General features: G+C 39.4%; 1 long non-coding RNA gene across 3 annotated transcripts; it reads right to left on the reverse strand.

Moving 5' to 3' along the window:
* Nucleotides 1-7552: 7552 nt before the first annotated feature.
* Nucleotides 7553-13559, reverse strand: LOC130467811 (uncharacterized). 3 transcript variants are annotated; one of them, XR_008927707.1, is made up of 3 exons: nucleotides 13036-13349; nucleotides 9509-11027; nucleotides 7553-7808 (listed from the first exon to the last, which is right to left on the reverse strand). It is a non-coding gene; the product is annotated as an uncharacterized lncRNA (long non-coding RNA). The 3 variants fall into 3 exon arrangements; XR_008927706.1 differs by having other exon boundaries at nucleotides 9509-9817; nucleotides 13036-13335; XR_008927705.1 differs by having other exon boundaries at nucleotides 9509-13559.
* Nucleotides 13560-21618: the final 8059 nt, after the last annotated feature.

Consider the following 21618-nt stretch of genomic DNA (forward strand, 5'->3'; position numbering starts at 1 on the left):
CGTACTCAAAATAATTTGTCCTTCCAAATTCAACATTTTAATATCTTCATTATTAACTTGTGGTTTATAGACAACGGCCCACATTAAGACTCGATGCAACCTCACGACCTCTTGAATTCAACCTCCACTTAAATTAACCATCAGCATCGCTATTTATATTCTTCTTATTTTCTTGACTCTTTTATAGACCTTTTAACTCATTTGCATACCTTGATTCTAATTTATTCTCAAACTCAACCTCAAGAACTCTCGAGCAACTCAACTATCTATCCACACAACCTTTCAACTTAAACCATTTCCGACTCAAATTCCCGAGCAACACAAATATTCATTCAAAAGTATGAAGATTCTTAAAATATTACCATCCAAGTTACAACTAAATCCAAGCATCCCTCGAAAGAATTCGCTCTTACAAGAATGAATAAAAGAAATTCTCAAAAGAAATCACGATAGGGACTTGTCCACCTCAATCAGGCAAGACTGCGGCACGTGAATCCCAAATCAAAAAGACGAATTCAGGTTCGCTCACCTCCAGCGAGCAGGGCGTCCACCCTTAGCGGACAGGGCTCGCCCACCTTCAGCGGGCGGGGTCTGCGTCACTAGCCGCGCAGGTCCTCAGTTTTCAAAAAATAAAGTCTTCAAATTCAAAATAGGCTCGCCATCTTCAGCCGGCGGGGTCTACGTCACAAACCACGTAGGTCCTTATTTTGAAAAAGCACAAACAAATTTCAAAATAGATTCGTCCACTTCTATCGGACGGGGTGTCCACCCTTAGCGGACATGTTCGCCATCTTTAGCCGGCGGGGTCTACGTCACAAGCCGCGTAGGTCCTTATTTTCAAATTTCAAAATAGATTCGTCCACTTCTATTGGACGGGGTATCCACCCTTAGCGGACAGGCTCGCCATCTTTAGCCGGCGGGGTCTACGTCACAAGCCGCGTAGGTCCTTATTTTCAAAAAAAGCAAACAAACCTCAAAACAGATTCGTCCACTTCTTTCAGACGGGGCGTCCACCCTTAGCGGATAGGCTCGCCATCTTTAGCCGGCGGGGTCTGCGCCACTAACCGCGCAGGTCCTTAGTCGCTGCAGCGATAACTTTTTCTGGTTTTCCCTTTTCCAAAAAATTAAAGGATTGGTTTTCCGTTTTTTTCCAAAAAAGAGCGATGTGCTGGATTTTCCTTCGTTTTACGTCCCATAAAAACAAGGGGGTTTTCTCGTTTAGCTAGCCCTGAAAATGAGAATCTTTAAAAATATTTGTACCTTGTGATTGGGCTTGGCCAGGCCCAATTACACTTTATATCTTTGATTTCGAAAACATCTGTAGCTACTCCCAATGACAAAGTGAGGGAGTTTCTACGCCTCTTTAGATACTTCCAATGACAAAGTGAGGGAGTTTCTATACTATCCGTTGACAAATCCCAAAGACACGTGAGGGATATGTCGACACTTCAAGTGATGACCCTTGAGTCAAATGTTATCACTCGGGGGCTCGTGAGACCCTCGCAAAAACAGGTCCCCATGACTTGTGTGACGCACTCCGTCTAATACTTTGACCATCGTCTTACTCCAAGACTCAGTCAAAGTGGGGGCTAACTGTAGACACCTACTTTTGTCCCCATTCCCGAAAGGGAAGGTTCGATGATGAGAACATAAATCTCCACTTGGAAACGCATCTCCTATAAAATAACGAATCTCAATCACCCTTTTCATTTCACCCGAAACCTGCCATTTATAGAAACCTGCTAAAAATAGTAACTTCCGTGATGGGCAGTTGTTAAAAGTGGCAAGTCATAAAAGATACAAACCTGTCAGAATTAGGTGTTGCACTCCAACATAAATCCTAAATGAGATAGAAGTTGCGAGAGAATCCTATTCCTAATACGATTCGAAAATAAGAGTTACGTATTAAATTAAAATCCTAACGAGCCTAGAGTTCGTAACGGGCCCAGACGCATCCCGTCATAAAAATAATACGCACTAAAAGATTCGATTAAGTCTCATACACTCTGGATTCTAAGAGTCCGAATCTGATAAAGAAACGGCCCAGACCCTATTTTCAACGCCTAGCTCTGGGCGCCGAAATCTTCGGCGCCCAGCCCTGGGCGCTGAAATTACCTGGGACGTGTTCTTTCCTAATTCCTCGTGGATTAGAGTTCTACAATTCTATCTTTCCACGAACTCTTTTCTATAAATATATCCCCAAGTTCGACGTGAAAAGGACACACACACAATTCATATTTTGAGTATTAACTCCAACCCCTAAGCCTAAGCCTCACGCTGCGAAATTGATCACGCGTTCTGTCGCAATCGATCCAAAAATCGAACAGAATGTATCCTGTCCCGTAATTTGAGATTCATTAAATAAAAGAAGAAATAGCAAAGTCAAAGTGGTTAGTTTTCTGAGAACCGTGACGCACCTCTCAAGGGTGCGTCGTAATGTGTCCCTTTTCCATGGTTTAATTGCTTTCCTCGCCCTTTTTATGAACTGTTAAACTAATTAAATCTGATTGTTCTATCACGCCTAATAAAGATAACATTTTTGGGAAATTTGATTATCATGCTAGATCCCTTAATACAATCTAAATCAGATAATCGCGCTCGATCTAGTATTATATGTTGCATATTGTTAAAATCAACTCAGATTAGTTTAATAGTTAACGCATGTCCCTTCAATTATTTATGTTGAGCTAGTAAGGATATCCTGCCTCTGGAGTTATCGACGAGCGAGTACTCCTCTCGGTAGTTACAGTCCCCCGAACCCTCAATCTCTACCTTGCGGGTGTATGTTGAGAGATCCCCACACCAGGGATCACAAGGGAACCTACGGCCGTCGTGGTCAAACATAATTGCACTCCCTTTATGTCACGATAACCGGGTTTTGTCAGTTTTTCTCATTGTCGTTAAAAACTGAATGGCGACTCCTATATGACTAGTCAATTGGGTGTAAACTCACAGGAAATCCAATTACACTTGATTTGACAAAAAGAAGCGTCACACCCACGAGGGACGAGGTCACGCATTAGCCTCGTGCTTTTTCGACCCCCTCACAGTGGCGACTCCACTGGGGATTGAGGAATTCCGATGTCGCGATTCAAGACCGAGTGGGCCTTGTTTATTGGGCCTAGAGTGGGCCGCCTCTTTGCAAGTACGTTTGGTGCTGATTTAGTGTTAGAAATAAAGTTTTTAGGAGGAATATTACGCCCAAATAAAGTTTTTTCTAGGGTCGTTTCGTAGCTTGGAGCCCCCAAGTATGCATGTTGGGATGCTTCCTTTTGGCGTACGATTTTGTAGGTTCTTTTGAGAAAGATGCTTTGGGGTTCCGCTCGTGTAGGTGCGAGCTATCCCTTCCGTGGTAGGTAATGTTTTGCTACCTTTAATCCTTAATGTAGAAGTCGTGTGGCTTGCATTTTGAATTTGGGCAATAAGTAGTCTTTGCCTCTTTTACACGTGCTCTTGGTCGTGCCTACATTAGTGCAATATGCCTTACTCTTTTTTTTTAGACTTGTACCGTGGGATGGTTGAACTTATTGTGTGACGTAGGCTTGTGTGGCCTAACAACGTGTCTTAGAACATTCCTCTAGGTGTTGGGATATCATTATTATTATTATTTTTTCTCTTTCTTTTTTATTGGAGTATTCCCTCACGCCTCGTTCAGGTCCTCGAACAAGTGTAGCACCTTCTGCGTGGGTGTGCACGGCTTATTACTTCGTTCGATGCGAGGATTCATAGATGTTCCTTTTTTTTATCCTCGACAGCCTTTGCCTGGAGCTGATTTTCAGCGCCCAGAGCTGGGCGTCGGAATCTCTGGCGCCTGGTCCTGGGCGTTGAAAGTGAGCCCCATGCAGGACTTTCGTTTTTGCTTTGGAACGACGTAGACTGTGTAATGGGCGCTTATAGGGCGAGCGTTATGTGCATTAGTTTGACCGGAGTTTTGGTGACTCGCGATTTTCAGTTACCCTCGATAGTGGGGTGACTTTATATGTTCTAAGTAGTGCTTTAGAATTTTGGAGGGGTTGTAGTCATTCTAAGGTTCGTTTTACACGATTAAAGCTTAGGATTGTGCCCCTATGACGTGTGTATAGCATTAGCGTCGAGAATTTGCGATAAAATCGTCATTTCGAGCATTTTTAGAGTGTTTTTCTCAAGCCCCCAATTGTAGCTACGGGATTGGCTTGGTGCTATAATGCTTTGCATACGTTTTTATGCATTCATGGTGACATGGATCATGAATAGTTTGAACCAGACTCGTTTATTGCGAGGTAAGTTCGAGTAGTGATTTTCTACTTCTCATGTAAATGTCGTATTGTGCGACATTGCCATGGTCAAGGTAGTCACATGTTGAAGTGTGCCATGACCAAAAGCTAGGTGCCTTTCTTTACCCATAATCATATTTAAAAATCTTTGACTCACTTGCAACATCGAGATAAACGCATACTTAGATTAAACCAATGACACTTTATTATGTTCGAAGAAGTCTTTGAAAATTATTTGAAATCCGAGTCCTACTGTGTACAATCCGAGGTGTCCTAAGTAGGTTGACTTATAGAAGGGTTCGTACATGATTACATGAGTGAATCATAATACTGTTACGATTTTTGAAATGCTGTCTAAGGATTTGCTGGAAGCCAGGGTGCAGGCGTCAAGGTATACTTGTGCCCGTTTGGCATATGCTTTAGGCTTTTAGGGCCATCTTTTCCAGAATTGCGGGAATATAAATCGTTTTTAAATTGACTTAGATTTACTTGGTGTATGTGTGTACAAAAGGTCAAGGTATACTTAGTTCTTTCCCTAGCTCTTTCATTTCAATCTATAGCCCCCAATTGCTATTATGTCTTCTCATTAATGATGCTTTCAGATTTCGATTTTAGATGCCCGTGTCATATGTCTGAGTAGGGTGAGCCTTGGTTAAGTGCCAAGTCCTATTGACAACTCTGATTTTTTTTTCAAAGGGGATTCGCAAGCATTTGAATTACCATGAACGGGTGCCCTGAGTTCGAAGGAACGATGGGGCGATGCCGTAGAATAATCCTCTTTATTCCAAGCTTTACTGCCTTTACTACTTGTTGGCGATTATGACTGTGTCTAGTGGTGAAAGAAGGTCTTTAAGTGAGTTAGTTTGCTTTAGGGGGGGTCAAGTCGAGTACTTTAGAGGTCATGGACGCTTACGCTAGCCCCTATTCAATTGAGGCAAAGCGATTTTTTGAGTCTTGGCTAAGTGCCTAGGAGTGTGAGTGCTCCTTCTGGCAAGGGTACGTGCCCTTATTATTTTTCGATGTGTGCTCGTTTTGGCATCTTGATAACTTGGATTCTTCCTTTGACTTAAATTTTTCTTTCGACTTGGGTTGCAAGTAATTAAATTTCAATAAGGGACTCTATTTCTTATTCTTGTTATTCTATAGGCTCTAACATTTTTGCAAATTGGTTGGACCGAATCCTAGATTGCCTACGTATCCGTCTTAAATAGATTTAATTTGGAATCAGGTCTTGCGTAGTTCTTAGCCTAGAAAATGGTTTCTTAGAATGCTGATTTTAAACAAGTACGTTCGGGTGGAATCGTAATGTTTGAAATAGGGTGAAATAAGTGAAGTTTATTATTATTTTAATCTGCCGCTTAGCCGTGAGCCAAAATTTTGTTTTATATATAATTTTTTTTAGTACATGTATTTTTTTGGTGGTACGTATATCTGAATACGTGCTGTACCCCCCCAAGTGTTCGTTATTTTTCCGTGCATGTGCGGATAAAATGACGAGCACTTCTGGACAAAATTTGGCAAGCAGAGAGATTCACCGCCCAGGCTGGGGCGTTAAAGATTTCGGCGCCCAGCTGTGGGCGCTGAAAATTATTTCTGGGCGGATCTTTTTTGGTGCGCTAAATGCTTCTTTTTCTTTTTAGACTAACTTTAGAGGCGCTTTGCAAAGTTCTTTTTTATTATTCACATTTTATTTTTTTATTTTTTTCTTACGTTGAGTGTAGAATGTACTTTTCATTTGTTTTCTTTTCTATTCGTGACTCAAGACGGTTTAAAAGATGGGTTGAATGAGGTAGGATAATTTGTATAGGTATTAGTCAAGCATGAGGATTTCATCTACTAGGACTCACAATTTGCAGCTTCGTTCTAGTGTCCTGAGTTTACATCAACCAAGGCCAATGAGTACCATGGGGACGGCTCAAGGGTATATCAACAGGATGTATCCAAACAAGTTATATGGTCATTATGCTAATGGTGGTGTAAGAGCAGGTTTGGGCTTTGGAAATAATGGGTATGACGCACGTATCAATGGCCGCGCGTGTTTTGCAGTTGATAACAAGTTCAAGAACAAGAGTCGAGGTAATGGTTTCTTGGGTTATGGCAATGAGAACATGGATGGGTTAAATGAGCTGAACAGGGGCCCCAGAGCGAAGGCGTCTAAGAACATAAGGATTGGAAAGGGTAGACATCGTAGAATTTTATGATTTGGATTGGGGGCTAACTCAATTCTTCCCCTTCGTTTTACCTGGGTAGATTTCGTAATTTGGGAAGTACGGGCTAAGTATTTCATGGCTCGCTCTTTCTTTTCTCTTTCTATTTTTTCTTTCTTTTTGCTTAGGATTTCTCCCCAACATAAATCCTTCAATTTTTTATTTGGGCTAAAAGGTAGATGGTTGTGGTCTTTGAGTCACGAGGCGAGAATGAGTGAGCCTCGTTTAGTAGGCCTATAGTGGACCTTTAACTTTAGTAGGCCTAGGGTGGACCTTTAGCTTTAGTAGGCCTAGGGTGGACCTTTAAATTGTCTTACTTTGCAAGCGTATTTAGTCGTTTAAAATGTGCAAATAGCGTAGATTCGAAATATTGTTTTTACTTTATTGAAATTTAACGAAAGAATTACATCGAAAATAATTTTTTTTGCTTCTTTTCAGATTCCAGTTTCTGGGATTTAATTGGAAATTGTGATTTAGACTCGAACTTTCATTAATCTTTCTGATTATAGCCCGTGTATGAACACAAGGAGGTGGCCTAGACTCAAAATAATGACGTGGCGTAAGCCTATAATACTTGACCAAGCGACTCTCAGACTTAGGTTAATTGGACCATAACTTTCGTTGGTTGACACTTTAGATTTTAACCCTTGGGTGTTCATTTGTCATGCGCCATTTTGCTTAATGTTGGAAAGGTAGTTAGTCGGGGAGATCGAATTTTCATTTTTGCAACACTAGAGGAAAAAACATCATAAGTTGCCCTTAAAATAGGCTTATAAGTTGCCAATTATAAGGGCAACATATGGGGGGGTCACTTTTGTGAAATTATCAAAAGTTGCCTTTAACAAGGGCAACTTATGTGAAACTTATAAGTTGCCCTTGTTTGCAGCCCTTGTTGCAAACAAGGGCAACTTATAAGCTTCACATAAGTTGCTCTTGTTTTAAACAAGGGCAACTTATAAGCTTCACATAAGTTGCTCTTGTTGCAAACAAGGGCAACTTTTGAGTTTTTTTTTTTTTTTAAAAAAAAAATACTGCAATATAATTCCTGATATTTGCAATATAAAATTCTGCATTATAATTTATAGAATACTATTTCACCAAACATCAGTTTGACATTCCTCAAAAATGATATTAATTTCAAATTTCCAATAATATTACCGTATTAATTCAAATGTAATTAATTAAATCGATAAATAACAAAATAATGTAAGAGTAACGGATAACTACAAGCTTGTTCTACTTATTACACTGAGGGTAGTTCACAATCGTTGAAGTAAGTAGCCCACTTGTCTCGAACTTCATCCAACTCCTCCTTGGTAAAGGTCCCCTCCCTTGGAGTTTTGAAAACCTTTAAAAGAACAACGTACATGCAAACCAATAAATTAAATTAAGTTTCATATACGAAAACAGAAATTATATTGGTCACGAAAACAACTTTCTGAGTGTACTAAGATTCATTTCAAGTTCTTTATGCACATCTAAGGCTCATATGGCTCGATATAGATCATATTTGGCCATAAATGGAATTTTTGATCCCATATATCAACAAATGAACCTAATGACACTTTCTAAATCTTATTCATGATTCATATAATTAGTTATATATTTATAAGACTCATTTCAAGTTCGTTATTCACGCCTATGGGTCATTTGGGTCGATATATGTCATTTATGGCCAAAAATGGCATTTTTGATCCCAACTACCAACAAACGAACCTATTTCCACATTCTAACCCTTTTTCATGATTAATATGATTAGTTATATGTTTATTAAACTCATTTCAAGTTCGCTATGCAATCCTAAGGGTCATTTGGGTCGATATATGCCATTTATGGTCAAAAATGACATTTTCGATCCCAAGTACCAACAAACGAACCTATTTCCATATTCTAAACGTTTTTTTCATGATTTATATGATTAATTATATGTTTATAAGACTCATTTTAAGTTCGTTATGCACGCCTATGGGTCATTTGGGTCGATATAGGTCATTTATGGCCAAAAATGGCATTTTCGATCCCAACTACCAACAAACGAACTTATATCCACATTCTAAACCTTTTTCATGATTTAGATGATTAGTTATATGATTATAAGACTCATTTCAAGTTCGTTATGCACGCTTATGGTTCATTTGGGTCGATATAGGTCATTTATAGCCAAAAATGGCATTTTCGATCCCAACTACCATCAAACGAACTTATATTCAAATTCTAAACGTTTTTCATGATTCATATGATTAGTTATATGTTTATTAAACTCATTTCAAGTTCGTTATGCACGCCTAAGGGTCATTTGTGTCGATATAGGTCATTTATGGCAAAAAATTGCATTTTTGATCCCAACTACCAACAAATAAACCTGTTTCCACATTCTAAACCTTTTTATTGATTCATATGATTATTTATATGTTTATGAAACTCATTTCAAGTTCGTTATGCACGCCTATGGGTTATTTGGGTCGATATAGGCCGTTTATGGTCAAAAATGGCATTTTTGATCCCAACTACCAACAAACGAACCTATTTCCACATTCTAAATCTTTTTAATGATTCATATAATTAGTTATATGTTTATGAAACTCATTTCAAGTCTTAGACGATGTGCATAAGTAGCTCGGAATGGCATTTTAGGCTACATATGACCTACAACGACCAAAACGAGTCTTAGATGTGCATAAATAGCTCGGAATAAGTCTTATAAACTTTAAACTAATCATATTAAACATGTAATTGGTTTAGAATGTTTACTTAGAAAATGATGAACTTGGCTTTGCAAAGCTGTAAATATGACAAATTGATAACGTCATACACAATGTATTTGACTTTTCTGTCTTATTGGCTTTTGCAGAAACCTCTTAACTGGAATCTCAAAACCTCTTAACTTCAATGCATCAAAGACCAAATATAATAAAAACAACTGAGTATCTACTTCACAAAAGAAAACTTCTAAAATCCCTTCACAAGTTGCAATCCTTATCATATAATGCAACGAAAAAATATTAACAGCGTGCTATTAATATAGAAATACAGGCAGTTTAACCATACCTGCACTGCTTGATCAAAGGCACATGATATTCCAAAAAGGTCTTGGATTTGTTTTATTGCATATGGAATAGAGCGCCTAGTATCAATCAGGTGGAAAACAAGCAGACAACAATCTAGGATAATCCTCCATGCATCACCAGTTAGCCTGACTGCTTCCTTCTCCAGAGCTACTTCCACAGCTAATTCACCCTTTGTACTGCTACACCCTTTGTACTGCTACACCCTTTGTACTGCTACAAGGACTTTGCACCCAAGTTGTTGTGACTGGATTAATCCAGATAATATTGACGGTAGAAATTCGAGGATTGCCTGTAAGATAATGACAAAATTTCAAAGTGTACCAAATTTAACCTATCTGCCGGAGAAAAAGTTGAGAGAAAGAACAACTATAGATTTATACCAGCCTCACTCGGTATAGAAGCAGTATCCCAATTCATGTTAAACAATTAACAATCTATTAAAATTCTTTTGGAAAATCTCATTAGTATGACAGAAAATAAACTACACAAGGATTGGACAAGAATTCCACCTTTGATACTGCAAAAAGGAGCTCCATTTCAAACCTATGTTGCACTTACAATCAGTAAAAATAGCGTTGTTAGTGTTATCCCATGTTTACTGCCTACGCTATACAAAAACAATAACCCAACACATTTTGCGGTATAAAGAGGCAACAAATACGTAGTTTCTAACCCTTCTGCCAGTCTACCCCATAAGTTAGTAATTTCTACTTTTAACTATTTTAAAATATAGTTAAAAACTCAAAACTGCATGAACATGTGAATACATTATACGTCAATACAGTTAATAGTAGACAGAAATCAATCCATATTTCCCTTTTTTTGGTACTTACAAAATGTTATCAATATGACGGGAAAGAGGGAATAACTCTAATAAGAGTAATATATTTTCCACAAAATTGTAACTGAAACTCCGAAAATGCAACACTGTTAAAGCAGATACTTATCTCCTCATTGCAACAATATCTATCTTCAGAAGGAACTAAATGGCCCAGTCTTGAGCAATATACTAACTACCATCACCTACACAAATTACTATGTGCAGCACAACTTACCGTTTTACTAAGAAACATTGTTTATATGATGAAGATTGACCTCAAGACAAGTGAACATAAAAGGCATTTCAATTGGTGCATACTTTAGCTATCTTACTTTGAAACAGAAATGAACTCAACTACAGAGAAGGAAATTGACTGTGGAGACAGAACATTTCAATTGAGTAGATCAAACAAATCAAAGAATAAAAAATTTCACATAAATTCATACAGCAAGAAATCAAAGAACGTCACTAAACAAATGCTTAAAACTTCTACAAACTGAGTAGATCAAATAAATTTCAAGGGAGAACTTAAGTAAAGAAGAACCTTTAATGATTGTGTCCAACAGAACAGGGCAGATCATATCCGCCATGATATGCTTTGTTCTTTCTAAATCGGTGTCGGTCATGTCTTGCCAGATTGTGTCCAACAAATGAATGGAGCTCCTAAACTATCCTACGACTATTAATATACAAATGCTTCAAATCAGCAGTTCGATATAAAGAAAACTTTGCATGCAGCAAAAATCATGTTAATTGCACTCACCAGAGGATAACAAGTCTGCTGGAGAAGGGGGAAGAAAGAAAGACTGGAAAGCCCAAAATGTACAACAAAAAGCTCTCCTAGAAGGTTAAAAAGCGAAAAGCATAAAAAGTAGAAAGAATTGGAGTACCATTGCTTTATAAGAAACCACATTTCTCCTGATAAAGCTATGCGATTTCTGTATAAGAAACCACATTCACCCTAATAACGCTATTGACATTGCTTTATAATAAACCACATTCCCCCTTATAAAACTGAGAGAGCAATGGAAGAACAACAAAAGTACACCCAAGAAAAGAAGAAAGAGCGGGGGGGGAGGGGGGGGGGGCGGTAAACAATAACTGGTTTTGATTTTCTTTTCAGTTTATGGCTATCTACCAGCTCGCCATTAATGACATTTTCAGAAGGTTGATCAACTGAGGTGATAATTTAGTTTAGTTGTTTAGTTGGGGGGGGTAAACAATAACTGGATTTGTTTAGTTGTTCTTACATCATGATATAGTGCTGGTTGTATTATATGAGACCTTAAGCTATACTTTTATCATGTTATTGCTGATTCGAGCCAACTGGAGCAGCCACAACAGCAGCAATACAAAGCCAACTGCAGCAGCAACTAGTCAACTACAGCAGCAGTATAAAGCAGTACAGAAACAGTATCCGAGCAGAGCAAAACAGAAGAGAAGTATAGTGCAGAACAAAAGCAGTACAAAAGACATACACAGATGCACATTAGAAGCAACAGAGAGATTCAAGAACTCATCCTTTCTCAATTAATGTCCATATTTCATTCACCACTACAGCCAAGCAGACACTTATTTATCGTATGATCTACTTTTTAAAAAACCTTCGACCATGACAGCCTAACTACTCCCATTGCGGAACTGATTCCACTTTCATAGCAATTTTCAACACCAAGAACTCCTGTATTATTTCTTATCGTGATCCATTTATCTGCCAATTGGTTCCTATTTAATCTCAAAATATGAGTTAGCTAACAACTTAGAGTACTCTTAGCTGGAAACTTGCTAATCATATCCCGATGATCAAAACAATATAAATGGAGATCAAAATTGATAACCATAGTCTCATTATCAAAACTTGAAATTCCAAATGGCACTGAATGGTATATTCATAACTCGTTGATATTCCTACTGTTACTTGTATGGCATAACTAGTAAAAATGTATAATTAAATATATGGCAGAGTAGATAATTCTCCTTATCCTTCTAAAACTATAAACTATATCCAGCAGCACCCATGTTAACTGTGAAAATAATGTCAAGTACCAGCAAGTCCTCAACTTATTCACGGTCAGCAATATAACTAGTCCACTACACTAATAGATCAACCAACAGGAAACCTCATTTTAGATCAACCAAAAAACAAAACCCAACAATTTAAACAAATGACATGAGGTTTCTTCTGAATTCGAAATCATAAGATAATAAAAGTATTATTAAACTAAAAACTTAATGCAAAAAGAAACAGAGAACGAATCAAGCAATAAGACCACAAATTTAACATGAACAAACACTACCACCGAGCAATAGATATTGAAGAAAATAGATTCAAATATACAATAAAAAAACTCGATCATCTTATTGCTAATTACAAAAATTAAAATCATATTATTGTCGCAAAAGCATCTCACTAAAATTCTCAACCCAAGAAAACTAAAACTCGATCATATTATTGCTAATTATTAAATTAAAATCAAAACCTAAATCAGAAAATAATTTAGAAAACCTAATATCTAACCTTGTAAATCATGGAAAATAACCAAAATTTCGGAACATGAAGAGAGAAATTTGAATAAGCTTATACCAAGAAAACCCCCAAATTGAAACCCCAAGCAAGACTAGAAAAAAGATCAAGAACAAAACATACCCAGAGATCGAAATTCAAAAGGTGGGGGACAAATTAGTACCTCAAAGTCTTTAGATTTCGTTTGCAATGTGTCGTACAGCTTCAAATTGAGAGAGCAATTTGAGCTTGAGTGTAATCTAGATCAATGTCGGCAGAGAAAGCGAGAGAGTAATGGGGTTTAGGGTTGAGAGTAAAGGTTAAGAGAGGGTGCGAGCGTGTGAGTGTGGTTTCTCCGGTGGCTTCGCCGGTCACCTGTGCAGGGAGATGTTATGATGGAGCTGTGAGAGACGTTGGATTGTCGTTGGATTGCAGGGAAGAGAGACTGTCGTTTTTTTTTTTTTAATTCCTAGATTAAGGTTGCGCTTTTTTTTTGGGAAAATTTTCAGATTTTAAATTTTTTTTTTTTATTTTTTTTTTGTTCCTTAAAGGTTGCACTTGTTTGATAAGGGCAACCTTTGATGAGCAACCTATAAGGATTTTTCCTCTAATGCAAGACTAGAATCATTAGTGCGGCTTCCCTTTTAGTGTGTATTGCTTTACCCCGATGGTAGCCTTATGGCATGCCGATTTGGGTGTTTTCATGGATCGTCATGTTGCATTTATGGAAAATCTTTTAGTCCGTACTTAGGAGTTTTTCAAGGAGCGAGTGGCTCGAGAGGACTATGATAGTCGTGACCCAATGTGATATTTAGCCTTGAGGCCATTAATTAATTTTTTTATGCCAATGGTATATATTGACACCTTAGGTTCACTTTGGGGGTTGTGCGACTATGGGGGAATCATTTTCAGAAGGTGACTGTTTTCATTTTGCAAATACTATAATATATTCTTTTTATTGGTGAGAGAGAGTATTGAGGCCGTAGATTCTTAGCAAGGGATGACAATTACATATGGGTGTTTATTGATTTAAATGTTAGGAAGGGAGACTCAATATGGTTTAACCCTTTTAACTTACAGAACAACACCAAGCATTAGGACCGATTCTATGGATAAGACAACTAAGACTTAGGATTTAGATTGTACTTTGGCATAGCCTAGTCTAGACTCGGATTTATTTTTTATTCGAACATTATTTTTCCTTGAAGACTCTATTTGAACATTATTTTTTGAATACTTTGCCCATGTGACATTCAAGGTTATTTCAATTAGCATGCTCGGTTTTGGAGCCGAACATTGTCGTCATAGGAGGCCTAACAACGACACAAAGAGTTATTTTATTTTTTACAAGTCGCTTTTAGAATCGAGTGCCTTTTCATACGCCCTCGCAGCAATTTTCACGAATTTTCTTTTACTGCTACGTATGTTTTTTTTACGCGGGCACCGAGGCTGCTGCGCCTAACCAAAAGGCCAGGCAGCAACTTCAGCGCCCAACGAAGGGCGTGAGAAATATTGGCGCCCAGCCAGGGGCGTTGAAAATGCGTCCCTGGCTGGTTCTCGTTTTCTGTTTGCGTCTACTTTTTGTTTATGCGACTTTGATTTTGCTTGCTTGCCTAATAACGTCCTTTACGCGTTGTGCAGCGTTTGTGGGATTCGTTACAGGCCATCCCGAGCGTCGCTTATTTTTGTGGCGATCGTTCGGGTTTGCGGAACATGTATTTTGGTATAACTCTTTGGCCAATCGGTTTATGAATGTTTGGGCAATTTTTAAGGTCGTTGGTTTTCTAACGTTGTTTGTCACACACAATCACATATTTCGCTACACATAACTAACATTACATCATGAGGCAATAATAATATCTCATGTAGTTTATGATAGGCTTCTATGGGTAGTATTTGCGCCTGGCTTGGTACCGCTTCTATCGCAGATCCAACACGTGCCCCGGTCGAGGTAGTGCCTTCAACAGACGAATTTCGCCCAAGAGGCCAATCACGATGTAAGCCAAGGGGGCATGCACCGATGAGAGGGACCTAATGGGCGAGCGATTGGGTTTGGGACGGGTGTACTACTAGCGAAAGTGCCGAGTGGACAACATTCGAAGCGTATGCACCCCCCGGTTGGCGATGGGTATCCTTAGTCCTAACTCCCTGAGGGAGCCAAGATTCGTTATGCGGTTCTGTCCGTTCACATTAATATGCTGATTTCCAGGTCGTCCCAACTTGATGGGGAAATAAACGCGGGGTAGGATCGTTTCACCCTTCGGCTATTTTGATTACCTACGAGCACGAGTATTTCCTTCACTATCCCCAGCGGAGTCGCCACTGTGAGGGGGTCGAAAAAGCACGAGGCTAATGCGTGACCTCGTCCCTCGTGGGTGTGACGTTTCTTTTTGTCAAATCAAGTGTAATTGGATTTCCTGTGAGTTTACACCCAATTGACTAGTAATATAGGAGTGCCATTCAGTTTTTAACGACAATGAGAAAAACTGACAAAACCCGGTTATCGTGACATAAAGGGAGTGCAATTATGTTTGACCACGACGGCCATAGGTTCCCTTGTGATCCCTGGTATGGGGATCTCTCAACATACACCCGCAAGGTAGAAATTGAGGGTTCAGGGGACTGTAACTACCTAGAGGAGTACTCGCTCGTCGATAACTCCAGAGGCAGGATATCCTTACTAGCTCAGCATAAATAATTGAAGGGACATGCGTTAACTATTAAACTAATCTGAGTTGATTTTAACAATATGCAACATATAATACTAGATCGATCGCGATTATCTGATTTAGATTGTTTTAAGGGACCTAGCATGATAATCCAATTTCCCAAAATATTATCTTTATTAGGCGTGATAGAACAATCAGATTTAATTAGTTTAACAGTTCATAAAAGGGCGAGGAAAGCGATTAAATCATGGAAAAGGGACACATTACGACGCACCCTTGAGAGGTGCGTCATGGTTCTCAGAAAACTAACCACTTTGACTTTGCTATTTCTCCTTTTATTTAACGAATCTCAAATTATGGGACAGGATATGTTCTGTTCGATTTTTGGATCGATTGCGACAGAACGCGTGATCAATTTCGCAGCGTGAGGCTTAGGCTGAGGGGTTGGAGTCAATACTCATAATATGAATTGTGTGTCGTTTTCACGTCGAACTTGGGGCTATATTTATAGAAAAGAGTTCGTGGAAAGATAGAATTGTAGAACTCTAATCCACGAGGAATTAGGAAATAACACGTCCCATGTAATTTCAGCGCCCAGGGCTGGGCGTCAAAAATTTCGGCGCCCAGCTCTGGGTGTTGAAAATAGCATCCAGGAAACTTCAGCGCCCAGGGCTGGGCGTTGAAATTGATGTTTGGGCCGTCTCTTTGTCAGATTCGGACTCTTAGAATCCGGAGTGTATGAGACTTAATCGAGTCTTTTAGTGCGTATTAATTTTTTGACGGAATGCGTCTGGGCCCGTTACGAACTCTAGGCTCGTTAGGATTTTAATTAATACGTAACTCTTATTTTCGAATCGTATCAGGAATAGGATTCTCTCGCAATTTCTATCTCATTTAGGATTTATGTTGGAGTGCAACACCTAATTCTGACAGGTTTCTATCTTTTATGACTTGCCACTTTTAACAACTACCCATTACGGCAGTTACTATTTTTAGCAGGTTTCCATAAATAGCAGGTTTCTATAAATAGCAGGTTTCGGGTGAAATGAAAAGGGGAATTGAGATTCGTTATTTTATAGGAGATGCGTTGTCAAGTGGAGATTCATGTTCTCATCATCGAACCTTCCCTTTCGGGAATGGGGACAAAAGTAGGTGTCTACACTTGGTAGCCATCTGGCAAATCTACCAAATCCCAAACTTGGTTTTCATACATGGAGTCTAATTTAGATTGCATGGCTTCTTGCCATTGCTTGGAACTAGGGCTCGTCATAGCTTGCTTGTAAGTCGCAGGTTTATCACTTTCAAGTAATAGAACGTCATAGCTCTCTTTCGTCAAAATACCTAAGTACCTTTCCGGTTGAGATCTATATCTCTGCGATCTACGCGGGGTTATATTTCTAGATTGACCATGATTCTCACCAGAAACTTCTAAAGATCTCTGAGTTTCATCTTGAATGTCATCTTGAGCTTTCTCTAGAGTTTGTTGTTCGACTCGAATTTCTTTGAGGTCTACTTTTCTCCCACTTGTCATTTTGGAAATGTGATCCTTTTCCAAAAAGATACCATCTCGAGCAACAAACACCTTGTTCTCAGATGTATTGTAGAAGTAATACCCCTTTGGATAGCCCACAAGGATACATTTGTCAGATTTTGGATGAAGTTTGTCTGAAATTAATCGTTTGACGTATACTTCACATCCCCAAATCTTAAGAAAATACACTTTTGGAGGCTTTCCAAACCATAACTCATATGGAGTCTTTTCAACAGCTTTAGACGGAGCTCTATTTATAGTGAGTGCAGCTGTATTTAGTGCATGTCCCCAAAATTCTATTGGAAGTTCGGCCTGACCCATCATTGATCTAACCATGTCTAACAAGGTTCTGTTCCTCCGTTCCGACACACCGTTCCATTGTGGTGTTCCAGGAGGAGTCAATTCTGTTAGAATTCCACATTCTTTCAGATGGTCATCAAATTCATAGCTCAGATATTCACCGCCTCTTTCAGACCGCAGTGCCTTAATCTTCTTGCCTAATTGATTCTCTACTTCATTCTGAAATTCCTTGAATTTGTCAAAGAATTCAGACTTATGCTTCATTAAGTAGACATAACCATATCTACTGAAGTCATCAGTGAAAGTGATAAAGTAGCTGAAATCACCTCTAGCATTTATACTCATTGGTCCACATACATCTGTATGGATTAAACCCAATAGTTCAGTTGCTCTTTCTCCAACTTTAGAGAAAGGTTGCTTTGCCATTTTGCCAAGTAAACATGATTCGCACTTACCATAATCCTCTAAGTCAAATGGTTCTAGAATTCTTTCCTTTTGAAGTTTTTCCATGCGTTTCAAGTTAATATGGCCTAATCGACAATGCCACAGATAGGTGAGATCTGAATCATCCTTTTTGGCCTTTTTGGTATTTATGTTATAAACTTGTTTGTCATGATCTAATAAATAAAGTCCATTGACTAATCTAGCAGATCCATAAAACATCTCTTTAAAATAAAATGAACAACTATTGTCTTTTATTAAAAAGGAAAATCCCTTAGCATCTAAGCAAGAAACAGAAATGATGTTTTTAGTAAGACTTGGAACATGGAAACACTATTCCAGTTCCAAAACTAGCCCAGAGGGCAACGACAAATAATAAGTTCCTACAGCTAATGCAGCAATCCGCGCTCCATTTCCCACTCGTAGGTCGACTTCACCCTTGCTTAACTTTCTACTTCTTCTTAGTCCCTGTGAGTTGGAACATAAGTGTGAGCCACAACCAGTATCTAATACCCAAGAAGTTGAATTAACAAGTGTACAGTCTATAACGAAAATACCTGAAGATGGAACGACTGTTCCGTTCTTCTGATCTTCCTTTAGTTTCAAGCAATCTCTCTTCCAATGCCCCTTCTTCTTGCAGTAGAAGCATTCAGATTCAGAAGTGAGTTGACTGACCTTCTTCTTTTCAGATTTGGCGCCAGTTTGTTTAGTTGGGCTGGCCTTGTTTCCACCTTTCTTAGCATTCCTCTTCTTTCTAGATTTCTTGAACTTGCCCCCACGCACCATAAGCACATCTTGCTTATCACTTTTGAGCGTCTTTTCAGCGGTCTTCAGCATACCATTAAGCTCAGTGACCGTTTTGTCCAGACTATTCATACTGTAGTTCAGTTTGAACTGATCATACCCGTTATGAAGAGAATGGAGGATAGTGTCTACAGCCATTTCCTGAGAGAATTGCTGATCCAGCCGACTCATATTCTCAATGAGTCCAATCATTTTGAGAACATGTGGACTTACGGGCTCGCCTTTCTTAAGCTTGGTCTCAAGAATTTTCCTATGAGTCTCGAATCTTTCGACCCAAGCCAGATCTTGGAACATGTTCTTTAACTCACTGATGATCGTGAAAGCATCTGAGTTGATAAACGTTTTCTGTAGATCTGCACTCATGGTTGCAAGCATTAGACATTTCACATCCTTGTTGGCATCAATCCAACGATTGAGGGCTGCCTGAGTGACCACTTCGCCTGCGGCTTCGGGCATCGCCTCTTCCAGGACATACTCCTTCTCTTCCTGCATAAGAACTATTTGCAAGTTCCTTTGCCAGTCAAGGAAGTTTTTCCCGTTCAACTTCTCCTTTTCGAGAATTGATCGAATGTTGAATGAATTGTTGTTTGCCATAATAAAAACTACAATTGAAAAGAATAAACAAATAAATAATCATTCACAGTTTCTCTTAATAAACTTAAATTCTAGCATGCATGCATAATTTAATGTTCATTAAGCATTTTATTCAAGTTATGTGTTCCGGCAGGTGTGAATAAAATGATTCCAAGATCCTAAAAACCATTGAAGAATTAAGCACATTATGTATTTAGACTCAATTCTAAAATCTTTTAGGTAAGCAAAAGCCTTTTGCTAATAGTCTAGAAACTACTCTTGGTTGATAGGTACGTCTAAGAACTTATTAGGTAAACCTATCGATTTTGCCACGACATAAAAGGACCCCTTGCTTATATCGTTGAGTTTTACCAAAACTAACATGTACTCACAATTATTTTTGTACCTTACCCCTTTAGTATCGATAAGTAACACCTCGCTATGGAAACACCAAAGGTCAAAATCATTCGTACCTATACACCTATTTGTCGTCGCCTCATGACTAGTAGGTAATGTCAACGACTCACTCGATGCATCCACATACGGAAACACGCATTCATAAAACTTCATATCACGAGAAACAAAGAACTCACATGTTTCTAAATCGTACAATTTCCACCTTTTTTGTCCAAATGGGTAACCAAGAAACATGCATTTCCTAATTCGTAATTCAAACTTGTCCCCCTTACTCTGTTGATTATACGCATAACTCATGCAACCATACACACGAATAAGCACATACGATGGCACTTTACCAAACAACATCTCATAAGGTATTTTATTATTAAGAAGTGGTGTAGGTGTACGATTAATCAAATAACATGCAACAAGAACACATTCCCCCCAAAATTTCTTAGCTAAATTTCTTTGAAGTCGTAAAGTTCTCCCCACATTCAGAATATGTTGATGTTTCCTACCCACTCTACCATTTTGTTGAGGAGACCCAACACACAACGATTCAAATAACATCCCATGCTTAAAAAAATAGCCTTGCAAACAATTGATTTCCGTACCATTGTCACTCCGAACAACCTTCATGACTTGATTGAATTGACATTTAATAATAGAAACGAAATTAAGAAACATCGACCCAACCTCGGTTTTATTGCTAATTAAATAAATCCATACACCTCTAGAAAAATCATCAACAATTGTTGATGTGGCCTAAAATGAACGCCACCTGGCTATACCATGAAAGCCCAGAAAGAAGAACCAAAGGCCCATCAGCAGGCAAATCCGGGATTGTCTCACAAACCCGCATGAACACACAGGGTCAAGACCCATCAGTGGGTCATGAGATCCACTTGCTAAGAAGGAGCCCATTCCGCTATCTCCCAAAAAGAAAGGCCCAAAAGCTTAAGAGGGCCACCAGGTCTACCATCAGGCCCCCAAAACTTAGCAGGACACGTGTCTTGATCTTACAGAGCATCCAATCATGCAGGACCAGTTCCCAAGAAACCCTAGCACTATAAATAGTGCAGATCCTTAGGTAAAAGGGGGCAATCAATTCATTCCCACCAACCTCAAACTATTTTTACTCTACCTTCTCTCTACAAATTACTTCTCTCTCTAGCTTATACTTACTTAAGCATCGGAGGGAATATTCCTAAGGGAATATTCTTGTTTTGCAGGTTGCCAGAAGTTCGTGCCAGCTCATACTTGATACCTCCGAGGAACGCGTGACACGTCATCACCGTAAAAGATCCCACAACATTTGGCGTCGTCTGTGGGGGGGTATAGTATCATGGTCGAACTGCACCTTGATAGAGAGTATACTGGTGAGGAAGAAGAGAGAAGGCCTCTCGAGAGGAGTCAGCGTCATATAGAAGAAGCCAATCGAATCGCAAATGCAGGAAGCACACCGCGTCGGGTGCAGGAAGCTGAGGTGGTCGTAGAGGAAGAACCAATTGTGGAAGCGTCTCCGCCGGGTGGCCACCTAAGCCCCAGCGTCCGAGACGCCGTACTGGATGAGAATTTGGACTTGTTAGTCTCGGCGGGGTCGCTGCGCGAGATCTTAGCAGGATTCCAACAGCAAATGAATCAAACCTTTCGACAGCAGAAGAGCACCACGTTGCAAGACAAAATTCGGAAAAACGTGCTAATCTACAGCACTGAGAGGACGGCTCCACAGAGACCCCTCAGCTTGGGCGTCAATCGGATAAACAGAATGCCACTCAGATCCAACGTATGGAGAGCTGGAGAGAGCTTCCGTCTGCAGGCTAGCCGTAGAATCAATCCGGTGCCTGAGCGCTCAGGGGCCGATCTCGGCCTCCCGACCTCTCTACCTCGAAGGGACCAAGTCACACGACTACCATCTAGGGGCAACCCACCAGCCGTCTTACGGCCTGCCTCGAGGCGTCAAGAATAATATGAAGCTGAGTCTGAACTATCAGACACTGGGTCCACCCCTGTAATCGAAGATCCACCGTTTCACCCTTCTACTCGACAG

The sequence above is a fragment of the Spinacia oleracea genome, chromosome 2, assembly GCF_020520425.1.
Source record: "Spinacia oleracea cultivar Varoflay chromosome 2, BTI_SOV_V1, whole genome shotgun sequence".
Classification (NCBI taxonomy): domain Eukaryota; kingdom Viridiplantae; phylum Streptophyta; class Magnoliopsida; order Caryophyllales; family Amaranthaceae; genus Spinacia; species Spinacia oleracea.